This window comes from Sus scrofa, chromosome 4 (assembly GCF_054392235.1).
Source record: "Sus scrofa isolate SSC_HxYL_T2T_F1_AM1 chromosome 4, Sscrofa_HxYL_maternal_Yorkshire_Landrace_v2.0, whole genome shotgun sequence".
Taxonomy (NCBI): domain Eukaryota; kingdom Metazoa; phylum Chordata; class Mammalia; order Artiodactyla; family Suidae; genus Sus; species Sus scrofa.
The window spans coordinates 60,335,667-60,347,892 of NC_139386.1; the positions used below are offsets into that span (position 1 = coordinate 60,335,667).

At 43.4% G+C, this 12,226-nt stretch overlaps 1 long non-coding RNA gene across 1 annotated transcript in view; it reads right to left on the minus strand.

Annotated features, from left to right (window-relative positions):
* The window catches only part of LOC146403822 (uncharacterized), a 509,633-nt gene that overhangs the window by 114,414 nt on the left and 382,993 nt on the right, over positions 1 to 12,226 (minus strand). The gene's annotated exons all lie outside the window — the stretch shown is intronic.

Consider the following 12,226-nt stretch of genomic DNA (forward strand, 5'->3'; position numbering starts at 1 on the left):
TCTCGGCAACCACCTCAGATTTGCCAGTGAAAGTTTATCCTCTCCTCTTTGCCTTCATCTGCCCGAGCCAGAGACCATGCTGTTATTATGTATGTTTGCTTCCCAAAGCCCTGGCTTAAACATTTTTGCTTCTGTGCTCCTGATCTCTCTCACTCTTAAATTAAGGTCCAAGGGGATAAAGATGATCATGACTGCATGTTAGTCAATGAGGCTACCCCTTCCTTCAGGGAAACGTTTCCATTTGTCTGAACAGTTTTGGGTGATGGTTCAGAGAGCAGATTGGTCAGCCACACATCCCAAAAGATTCTGTCAGACTCACTGATAAAGAACAACAAGGCAGGAGTTCCCATCCTGGCTCAGCGGGAATGAATCTGGCTAGCATCCATGAGGATGCAGGGTCAATTCCTGGCCTCACTCAGTGGGTTAAGAATCTGACATTGCCCTCAGCTGTGACGTAGGTCGCAGATGAGGCTCGGATCCTGAGTTGCTGTGGCTGTGCTGTAGGCTGGTAGCTGTAGCTCCAATTCAACCCCTAGCCTGGGAGCCTCCACATGCCACACATGTGGCCCTAAAAAAAAGACCAAAAAAAAGACAAAAAGAAAAAAAAAAAAAAAAAGACAAGGCAGATATCTAATCCTTTCACTCTGGCTCAAAGCAAGTCCCCTTCCCCACCTGTCACCTCCAGTGCAAGGCCAATAGAGTGGTCAGGGCAGACACCTCACATTTATTGCTCCAGGCCCTGACCTCTGCTCAGCATTACAGAGCATGAAAATGAAATTGGACTTTATTGTGTGAAAAAGGAAGTGGCTCCTGCAGGGTATAATTGTTTTAAGTTTATATTGATGCAAAGAGAAAAATGATTCCAATCTCTCCTGCTGTGACCCATGCATCCCTCACCCCAGCAGTGTCCCCTTCCCATGTTTTGGGCACAGATGGCCAGGACAGAGAGGAAAGAGGCAGAGCTTTGGGGGCCATCGGCTCCAGAGCTGGGATTACCCCTCAGGGATCTATAGTGTAGCATAATCATAAACCGCCCCCACCCAAGGGGAATTAAAAAAAGATGCATTACTTTGCAGATTCCAAACCCTTGCTTTGCTTTTTACACTTTTTCCCGTACACTCTGCTAATTGGAAATCAATGACTGTGACTTGACCAAGCCCTGTGATGATAGCAAAGCTTCTTCTCCCAAAGTATCACGACTGTTTAGGGAACCTCTGTGATCACTGGTGGAAAGCTTTAGAATAGATTTAGATTTTTAGGGAAAAACTCAATATCCCCAAAATATACTGGTTCCGTGACTTCAATAAACTGAAAAAGTCCTGGGCGTAAAATAACTCAGGCACGTGGATCATATATGTTTTTTAAAATGCCATTAATTAATATTTTCCTACGACACGACCTTAAATTCCTATTTTTATAATTAAAATGGTTGGACGATGGTCAGCCGTTGAAACACATGCTCTCTGGAATAACCAGACAGTAGCATAGTCTCCAAAGTGTTTCTTGTATCAAAATCTATATACTTAGAGGAAGCACTCAGGATAAGAAAAAATCGCTAGGTCCCAAAGGGTTTGTGACTATCAAATACAACTGCTGAGTGGCCTGCGGTCATCTTTTTCAAATGTGGGGGCCGGAGAGTGAGAGAACCACAGTCATCACAAAACCTGTTGCCCATAGTCCATGATAAGGTTTAAAAACACTCCACTTTAAAAAATGAAGCCATCTTTCAAATTGTTTTCTACATCAAATCTAACACATTCAGATGATAAATGAAATAGCTTAAATGGGGTATTTCGTGGAAATGCTGTCAGTAAGAAAGCATTGCTTTTTAGTGCTGCTAAACAAGTAAAGAGAAAGAAGCAGCAGCCCGTCCCTGTAAGTTGTGAATGAGAACGTGACAGGTGTTAACTTGCAACTGGGCACTAATTCAAAAGCAATGCGACAACGCTCTCCAATTTTTAGAGATCTTTCAGAATACAACCTTACCATCCTTTGGAAGTAAGTTCTTGCTTGCAGAAGTCTTTAATATTGGTGAATGAATGTAAGAAGTTACAAACTATGCATTTTCCAAGAGTAATATGTATTTTGTGTCAAATCCGAGTCGATTTTGTTTTTCATAGAGACTTTGCACAACTGCAAATTATTCAAACCAGACTCAAATGCATATCATTAGGGGGATGTAGGACTTCCACCTCTACACTTCGAGCTGATACATTTAAAGACGGTGCGTTGAAACTTCAGGTTCTCAACAAATTCAGCCATTATGGTGAATAAATGAGAAATGGTTTCTATTTTCCTTCTTCAGCAGAAATGGGAAATGTTGGCTTTTACGAAATGTGCCCAGTTTTTTCAGAGGTGGATGATATAGTGACACTAGGTTAACAAGCAAACAAAACAGCATGAAGTTAATGGGTTATTGCCTTGGATTAAAAATAGCATAGGCTTGTCTACTATGTTTAATTCTCAATCTAAAGAAAAAACTGTTCTCCAAAGGGTTTGGATTACGTGGTTTCAAAGAGCAAAATATAAAAATTTTGTCCAGCAAAGCAAAATCCCTGATTTTTTTCCCAAAATTACATGGAGATCATTACTTATATTTTTTTGTTAAGTCCACATAAAATATACAGACATGTCTTTGGCTCTCTTGGTGATTTTGTGTTTTCATGAAGCCTTTTTCCCTAATCACTTATCTTTGCTCCTTAATCAGTACTTTCCTGCATTACTTGACCTAAAAGAAAAAAAAATTATTTCCTTTATCTGACAATGTTGAAATAACTCCATTTCTCTGCCATTCTGGATTTCTCCTGTTCCACTGAGAAAGTTTCTCAACTGTTTGTAAAATATGGAAAACCTGGTACTTGTGGTTATACTGGATATGTTTGCTACTTATTTAGGTTATTGGGGGCAGGGATGTGTCTTTTTATATGATTTTTAGCCAAATTCAGATGTTCTGATACTACATTTCTGAATACCTATCTGATTGTAAATATAGCCTGAGGAGGTTCAGGTGAATAAACCTTTTACATAACTGCTCCTTAACCAGCTCCTTGCCAGCTTTGGGCACCTTGTACATAGATTTGTCGAATGTTTAAATGATGTTGTTTTTTCTAAATGCTGTTCTCTAAAACAACTTTTTGAATGTTTTTTGCTTTCCATTGTTTGGGACTTTGTGTGTTGCTTTTAAAAAAAAAAAAATGTTTCCTAAATATTTGACACCAGGAAAAAATATTTCAAATAAACTGGTGCTAATTGAAATAGAAGAAAAATTTCAGATTGAAGATTGACCACATAGAAGGTTCCCACCAGTTAAAAGAAACTGCACTTTCGCGAGGGGACAGCTGACATCTACCTGTAATGGGCTTGGCTTCAGGAGGACGGCTGAATGTTTATGGTGTTTGTGGCCCATTTAAGTGTAAAATAATGAAATGGTGCTGTCCCCCTCCGAGTTGAGGATTTGCTCCTTTGGTCCTATGGAAGCATTTAAGTAGAAGTAAAGGTCTAGAGTAAGAATCACTGTAGTAATAGTCTTCTGGTCTTTGGACTTTCATGTTCTGTGATGCTTAGCCGTACCAATGAATATGGTGTTGCCAATCGAGTCTGACGTCATCGTTGACCTTGTACTTGCTGCGTGTATGGTTCTACCTTGCGTTGCACTGGCACGTGCCGAGCCGGAACCCTGGACTCTCCGTAAGACCATTCTGACTTCTACGGCGTCCACACACATGCATTTAAATGCACTTGTAACTGGTTCATTACCATGAAGTCTAACTTCCACTTAATAAAAGTTTTTGTGTATCTGCTTCTACTGGGGGGCTGTTTATTTTCGTAAAGGATAACTAACGTTTAACCAAGAAAGGCTCATGGGGGTTAGAGAGGGTTTGAGGTTTTACCTGCCATTGTAAGAATAATTTAAAACCAACAGGGGAGTTTCCTGGCGGCCTAGTGGTTAAAGATCCAGCATTATTGCTGCTGTAGCAAGAGGTGGATCCTTGGCCTAGGAATTTCTGCATGCTGCCAGCGTGGCCAAATAAATAAATAATACCAAAAGGATATCTTCCCCATATCAACTCCTCACCATCAAGGCTTTTTTGTTGTTGTTAATTTTTTTAGGGCTGCACCTGGGGCACATGAAAGTCCCAGGCTAGGAGTCAAATCGGAGCTATGACTGCCAGCCTACACCACAGCCACAGCAATGCAGGATCCAAGCCGCATCTGTGACCTGTACCACAGCTTATGGCAATGCCAGATCCTTAACCCACTGAGCAAGGCCAAGGATGGAACCAGCATCCTCACGGACACTATGTCGGGTTCTTAACCAGCCAAGCCACAACAGGAACTCCAAAGCTATTTTTAGAGATGTGTGGAAGCCACCTCTCTTTCCTAGAGTTCAGCCCTCATAATTACATCCCAAACCCATTCCCTTGGCAGTGACTGCCCAGATGCATTAGCTACTCACCCTGCACTGCTGCTCCTGTTGTCTGGATCTTGTAAATACAGGCTGGCAAACAGGCAGTGTCTGTTCTGGGGGAGCCAGCCTTGAGCCCCATCTCTAGGCCAAGGCCATGTCCACTAGAACTTGACATATTCACCCACAAAGGCCAAGCATATGTATTTGTGCAGCTAGGCAGCAGGCTTTGGAGTTTAACAGCATTGGACAGAAATATGGGTTTTGCCCCTTGCAAGAGAGATAACTGGATATGTGATTTAACCTTTATAAGTCTTTTGCTTACAATGGGAATGAAAATAAAAGAAATGGAAACGAATGAGCCTCGTGTAGGCAATATCATTGTCTACTCCTAGTCCAATCAGGGTAGGGATGGGGGCAGGGAGGACTATGACTCACAGTCTACTGCCTGATTCCAAGAAGTTCCTACATCACCAGAGATGAATTACCTGAAATAACACGTCATCACGCGCAGAGAACTATTCCCCAGATAGAAGCCAGAATACTCAGATACTGGAAGCCTCAGATATCTAGATTTGACTGGATATCTTCAAATACCAGAACTGACTCTTTTCAATTTCTTTTCTTTATTTTTTTTCCTCTTCTGGCCGCCCCGAGACATATGGAGTTCCCAGGCCAGGGGTTAGATCCAAGCTGCAGGTTCAACCTATGCCACAGGTGTAGCAATGCTGGATCCTTAACCCACTGTGCTGGCCAGGATCAAACCTATGTCCCAGAGACACCACCGCCAATCCCGTTGCACCATGGTGGGAACTCATCTTTTCAATTTCTTTTTCTTTCTTTCTTTTTTTTTTTTTTTTTTTTTTGTCTTTTGTCTTTTGTCTTCTGAGGCATATGCAGTTTCCCAGGCTAGGGGTCGAATTGGAGCTATAGCTGGCAGCCTACACCACAGCCACAGCAATGCTGGATCCGAGCCATGTCTGCAACCTACACCATAGCTCATGGCAACACCAGATCCTTAACCCACTGACCTCCCTGAGTGAGATCAGGGATTGAACCCACATCCTCATGGATACTAGCCAGGTTCATTAACCACTGCGCCACGATGGGAACTCCCGATCTTTTCAATTTCTTAAGAAGATTCTTTCTAAAATAAAAACGTCTGGCCTCAGTAAATAACTAACACACCACATCTAATTTTTTTCTTGTTTACTCCTGGCCATCATTATCTCAATTATCTCAATTAAGTGGAGGAATACCGCGTGGCTCAGCAGTAATGAACCTGGCTAGTATCCATGAGGACTCGGGTTCGATCCCTGGCCTCACTCAGTGGGTTGAGGATCCAGCGCCATTGTGACCTATGGTGTAGGTTGCAGACTTGGCTCACATCCCCAAGTTGCTGTGGCTGTGGTGTATGCCGGCAACTACAGCTCTGATTTGACCCTAGCCTGGGAATTTCCAAATGCTGTGGCATGGCCCTAAAAAAAAAAAAAAAAAAAAAAAAAAAAGGCTGAGAAGTGGAAACAGTTTTACAGCTCGGTCTATTCGAGAACTAGAAGGTTGTATAGTAGGACACCCACTGCTCTTCCTCACCAGCTCCCCGTCATTGAACCTCTATGGTTCCCTTGTATCAGAACTCACTTTGCTCCCACGATGTGCCATGCAATGTGCTGGATGCTTCCATGTAATCATCTCATCAACTCTCACAACAGCTCTGCTTGTGGGAACCATCATCCCCATATCATCCAAAATGAAAGACCTTCATAAAGGTTAATTTTCTGTCCAGAGGCCACAGTGGACATGGGCATCCCCTACCCCTGACGCCACCTAGTGGATGTTCTGTGTTTTCAGGAACTACTAGTCTTATGTATGGGTCCCTTGTGAGTGATAGAAGGCAGCTCTTTCTCTTCTCACTGCTCATGTGTTTCCTCCACGTTGAACCAGGTGTGGTCTGCTCTTCATCCCGCTACTGCCTTCTGTCCACACCCTGTCCTCTTTGCTGCTGTTCATTCTCATTACTTCTTTTTTGAATTTCTCCCCGTAATCCAAAGCCACTGTAGGGAAACAAACTATTTATCAAATAGATAGGAGTTCCTGTTGGTGGCTCAGCCAGTTGAGAACCTGTCATAGTATCTATAAGGATGTGGGTCCAATCCCTAGCCTCCCTCAGTGGGATAAGGATCTGGCATTGCTGCAAGCTGCAGTGTAGATCCCAGATGTGGCTCGGATCCACTGTTGTTATGGCATAGGCCTGCAGCTGCAGCTCCATTTAGACCCCTAGCACAGGAATTTCCATATGCCACAAGTGCAATTTTGAAAATATAAAATAAAATAAAATAAAATAGATAAGCGACAAGGACCTACAGTAGAGCACAAGGGACTATTCAATTATTTTGTAATAACTTATAATGGAAAATAATCTGAAAAAAATATGTGTGCGTATAATTGAATAATTTTTATACACCTGAAACTAACACAATATTATAAATCAACTATACCTTATTCTTTATTTAATTTATTTATTTTTACTGCACCCTCAGCGATTAGAAGTTCACAGGCCACCGATCCAACACACACCATAGCAGCAACCCGAGCCACAGCAGTGACAGTGCTGTGGATCCTTAACCCACACACCACCATGGAACTCTAACTACACTTTAACAACAACAAAAAAAAGGGAGTTCCCATTGTGGCTCAGTGGTAATGAATTCAACTACTATCCATGAGGATGCGGGTTCAATCCCTGGCCTCGCTCAGTGGGTTAAAGGATCCAGCACTGCTGTGAGCTGTGGGGGTAGGTAACAGATGCAGCTGTGGCTGTGGTGGAGGCTGGCAGCTATAGCTCTGGTTCAACCCCTAGCCTGGGAACTTCAATATACCATGGGTGTGGCCCTTAAAAGACAAAACAAAACAGCTACTGCAGAGAAATCTTGGCCCTGTATTATTCACACCCATCAGGTAGAGTTTTTTTTTTTTTTTTTTTTTTTTTTTTTGTCTTTTTGTCTTTTTAGGGCCACACCTACGGTACATGGAGGTTCCCAGGCTAGGGGTCTAATCAGAGCTGTTGCTGCCGGCCTACACCACAGCCACAGCAACGACAGATCCAAGCCGCATCTGCAACCTACACCACCGCTCACCGCAAAGCTGGATCCCACTGAGCAAGGCCAGGGATCGAACCTGCAACTTCACAGTTCCTAGTCAGATTCATTTCCACTGAGCCACAACAGGAACTCCCATCAGGGGGAGTTCTTTCTTCCTGTGCTTCCCATGGCATGTCTGCCAAGCCCATACCCACATGGGATGCCAGCCCTCCTTCCCCAAAAAGCATTGTCATCCTCAGGCCTCAGGGCTCCTGATGACAGTTGACTTTTGTTTTTGCCAAGAAGAAGGATAGAAGTAACAACCTCCATGAATGATGTTCAAACCACACATTCCTGCCTCTTTCCAGCCCTCCATCCAAGGCCCCAGAAAGCTCTGCCCCTCCAAGAGTCACCCAGGGGCCCTGCATGCCCCTCAGGGCTGGCAGAGGAGCAAATATTGAGAATTGGGACTGGAGATATTGTCCTGCAAAGTTGTGTGTCAGTCATAAATTTGCTGGAGTTCCCATCATGGCGCAGCGGAAACGAATCTGACTAGACACCATGAGGTTTTGGGTTTGATCCCTGATCTCTCTCAGTGGGTTAACGATCTGGCATTGCCATGAGCTGTGGTGTAGGTCATAGATGTGGCTCGGTTCTGGTGTTGCTGTGGTTCTGGTGTAGGCCGGAGGCTACAGCTTCGATTTGACCCCTAGCCTAGGAACCTCCATATGCAGCAAGTGCAGCCCTAAAAAGACTATACACACACACACACACACACACACACACACACACACACACACACATGCACACACACATATGTATCATAATTTTGCAAAACAAGTTTTGACCAGAAGCCTAAAGGGAGGCTGCAGGAGTTCCCATCGTGGTTTAGTGGTTAACAAACCTGACTAGCATCCATGAGGAGGCAGGATCGATCCCTGGCCTTGCTCAGTGGGTTAAGGATCTGGCGTTGCCTTGAGCTGTGGTATAGGTCGCAGATGAGGCTCGGATCCTGCGTTGCTGTGGCTGTGGTATAGGCCAGCAGCTGCAGCTCCGATTCGACTCCTAGCCTGGGACTTTCATGTGTCGCAGGTGCAGCCCTAAAGAGCAAAAAAAAAAAAAAAAAAAAATTTTTTAATTGAAAAAAAAAGAAAGGGAGGCTGCAACAAGCATGGAATGAAGTTTTTTATGTAATGTAATTAATGAAGATTCTTTTAATGAAAAGAAGAAAGCTTCCTTCCCCTCAAAAAATACCCTCCAAGATTTTCACATTCTTGGGTGTGTGGCTGTATCCTGCTTGTTCTATCTACCTTGTGTAGCACATGACCCAGCATGTAATAGCTGCTTAATAAATTTTTAAGTGAATGACTGAAAAACTGCCCAGACAGAGCATTTCTTCAGACTGTAGATGCACTTTCTGCTTTCCATCTATCATGGCCTAAATAAAGCAATGAGGGAAGAAGGAAGGGAAGATTTTGAAGCCTGGCATGGATATTTATCTGGTCGAAGTAGCATTTTTAAAGTTTCTTTAGAAGATATACATTCTCAAAATCACCAGGCTCCAAATGACTCTACTGATTACCTAATAATCAGCTACTGTAAGACAAAGTGTACTGTAATCTACACTATTTTTATGTAGAAATTCCTTGCACGTAGCAAGAATTCAATAAGCGTGCAAGTGAAAAAAAAATGAATGCTTCTGAATAAAACAAATTGCAGCATAAATCTGTGCTATTAAAAGCATGCAGAGTAGGGTGTTCCCTTTGTGGCTCAGCGACTAACAAACCTGACTGGGATCCATGAGGATGCAGGTTCGATCCCTGGCTTCGCTCAGTGTGTAAAGGATCTGGCATTTCCGTGAGCTGTGATGTAAGTAGCAGACGAGCCTCAGATCCTGTGTTCCTGTGGCTCTGGTGCAGGCCAGCAGCTACAGCTCTGATTAGACCCCTAGCCTAGGAACCTTCATGTGCCTTGGGTGCAGCTCTAAAAAGAAAAAAAAAAAAAAAAAAAAGCACACAGAGTAAATGGAAGGAGGCCACAAGGATTTGAGTCAATAACCCAGGAGAGATAATCTAAGCTGGCACTAAACGTAATAGACATTATTTTATGTTGAGGATCTGGGTGTGATCGTATAATTGTTTGGATCTAGGTAATATATGCACAGAGTAAAAAAGAAAAAAAAAATCAGGGGAGTAAAAGGCTTGTACTGAAAGCAGGTCCCTTTCCACCCCTTTATCACAGTCCCAGAAGCAGAGTTAACTCATTTAACTTGATTCCATATTTTCTAAATTATATTCAAGTATTGCCTGGCAAACAGAAAGAGCAGGCCAGGCCAAGGCATGGACAGAATCAGGAGCAAGAGAGACAAGGCCCAGCATGAAGCTGCAGAAGACGCACAGGGGCTGGCAAAGGGCCAGGTAAGTGCCTCTGCTCTGAGGCGCCCCTGCACATGGGTCGGTAGAGATCTAATGTTCTGAGTAACACTCACTTCTGTCTCTCTGGGCACCAAGGCGCTGGCCCACGGGGTGATCCAGGGGTGTCTCTTGAAATGTTTGATGTTGAATCAACCCGCTAAGGCACAGTAAGCCCTGGGGAATTTGATAACAACCAAAGGTCCCTAGCTCCAACTTAAATCCGCAGGTTTAGCATTGGCCCCCAGAACAAAGCTTCCAGCCAGTCAGCTGGTTAGCAGAACCCTCGCCATATTTTTTAATACCGTCCTCACTGCCACTTCCGGTTCTCGGTCTATTCCTTACTCTAGCTGACTTCATGATAATGCCCAGATCACTACAGGAAAATATCTCAAGTTAGATTTTGCAAAAGGATTCAATGTGAAATTTACTGAGTGTTCACTGTGGCTCCACCAGACATGCCAGGGACCAGCTGCACACATGTGTCTTACATGGTTAGAAGCGAGTAATAATTTCACTCAAACTAGATTAAGCAAACATAAGTGGGGGATTTACTGAGAGGACACAGGGTGTCTTGTAGGATTCATGGTCAGACAGTGTTGCCAGACTTCGTGGAGTTCCAGAAACAAGATCAAGAAAGTCACGGGGGGATTTTCCACTGTGGCACAGCAGAAACAAATCCAACTAGTATCAGTGAGGATGGGGGTTCGACCCCTGGCCTTGCTCAGTAGGTTAAAGATCCGGCATTGCTGTGAGCTGTGATGTAGGTTGCAGATGTGGCTTGGGTCCTGCGTTGATGTGGCTGTGGTGTAGGCCAGGGGCTACAGCTCCGATTCGACCCCTAGCCCGGAACTTCCATATGCCGCCAGTGCAGCCCTAAAAAGCAAAAAAAAAAGAGAGAAAAAGAAAGTCAGTGGGAAACAAGAAGGCCACACTCCTAGTACTGTCAATGAAAGGTAATTACTTACCAATAAATATAATCATAGGTTATACATCTAAGGAGTATTACAAGTCATGTACTTTTTTAAATTTTTTTTTTTTTTTTTTTTTTTTTTTTTGTCTTTTTGCTATTTCTTTGGGCCGCTCTTGCGGCATATGGAGGTTCCCAGGCTAGGGGTCCAATCGGAGCTGTAGCTGCCAGCCTACGCTGGAGCCACAGCAACGCGGGATCCGAGCCGCGTCTGCAACCTACACCACAGCTCACGGCAACGCCGGATCGTTAACCCACTGAGCAAGGGCAGGGATCGAACCCGCAACCTCATGGTTGCTAGTCGGATTCGTTAACCACTGCGCCACGACGGGAACACCAAAATTTTTAAAAAATTTTTATTGTTATTTCTCCAAAACAATTTTTTTTTCTACTGGACAGGTCTTTTTTTTTTTTTTTTTTTTTTTTTTTTTTTTGTCTTTTTGCCTTTTCTAGGGCCGCTCCCTCTGCATATGGAGGTTCCCAGGCTAGGGGTCGAATTGGAGCTGTAGCTGCCAGCCTACGCCAGAGCCACAGCAATGCAGGATCTGAGCCGCATCTGTGACCTACACCACAGCTCATGGCAACACCGGATCTTTAACCCACTGAGCAAGGGCAGGGATCGAACCCGCAACCTCATGGTGCCTAGTCGGATTCGTTAACCACTGAGCCACAACGGGAACTCCAGGTCATGTATTTTTTTACTCTTATTTCATAGATAAGATTCATGACCCAAGAATGTCATTTTACATTTATTAATGTTGTTCAATGCTTGTTTGTTTTCATCAGTTTTATTGTTGGCTAGTCTTCTGAAAGACAAGTTTGTCTAGTCTCTTAAACCTGACAGGATAGAATATAGAGGGTAGGACCACTGAGGCAACACTACCAGAGTTCAAATCCCAGCTCCACCTTTTACCAGCAATGTGACCTTGGGAAGATTAATTAACCTCTTTGAGCCTCAATTTCCTGCTCCATAAAATATAGATAATGACATGACCTCCCTCATATGAATACTGTGAGTTCTAAATGAGTTTGCACTTTGTAAGTGCAAAGTGTTTAAAAATGGTGCCTGACACAGACTAAGGGACATAAAATTATTATCTGAGTCATCAACAGTGTCATCACTCAAATAGCTTGAGACAAATGCATTAGCCAACAAATCCTCTGGAACCATTAGAACAAGGAGCCATTAGTTAAGTTACAGTAAAACTAAAGGTATATATCTACTTCTTTTTAAATTAAAGTCTAGTTGATTTACAACATTTCTTCAATTTCTATTGTACAGCTAAGTGACTCAATCACTCAGTTCCTTGTGCTGTACAGTAGGGCCCCGTTCCCCATCCATTCCATATATAACAGTTTG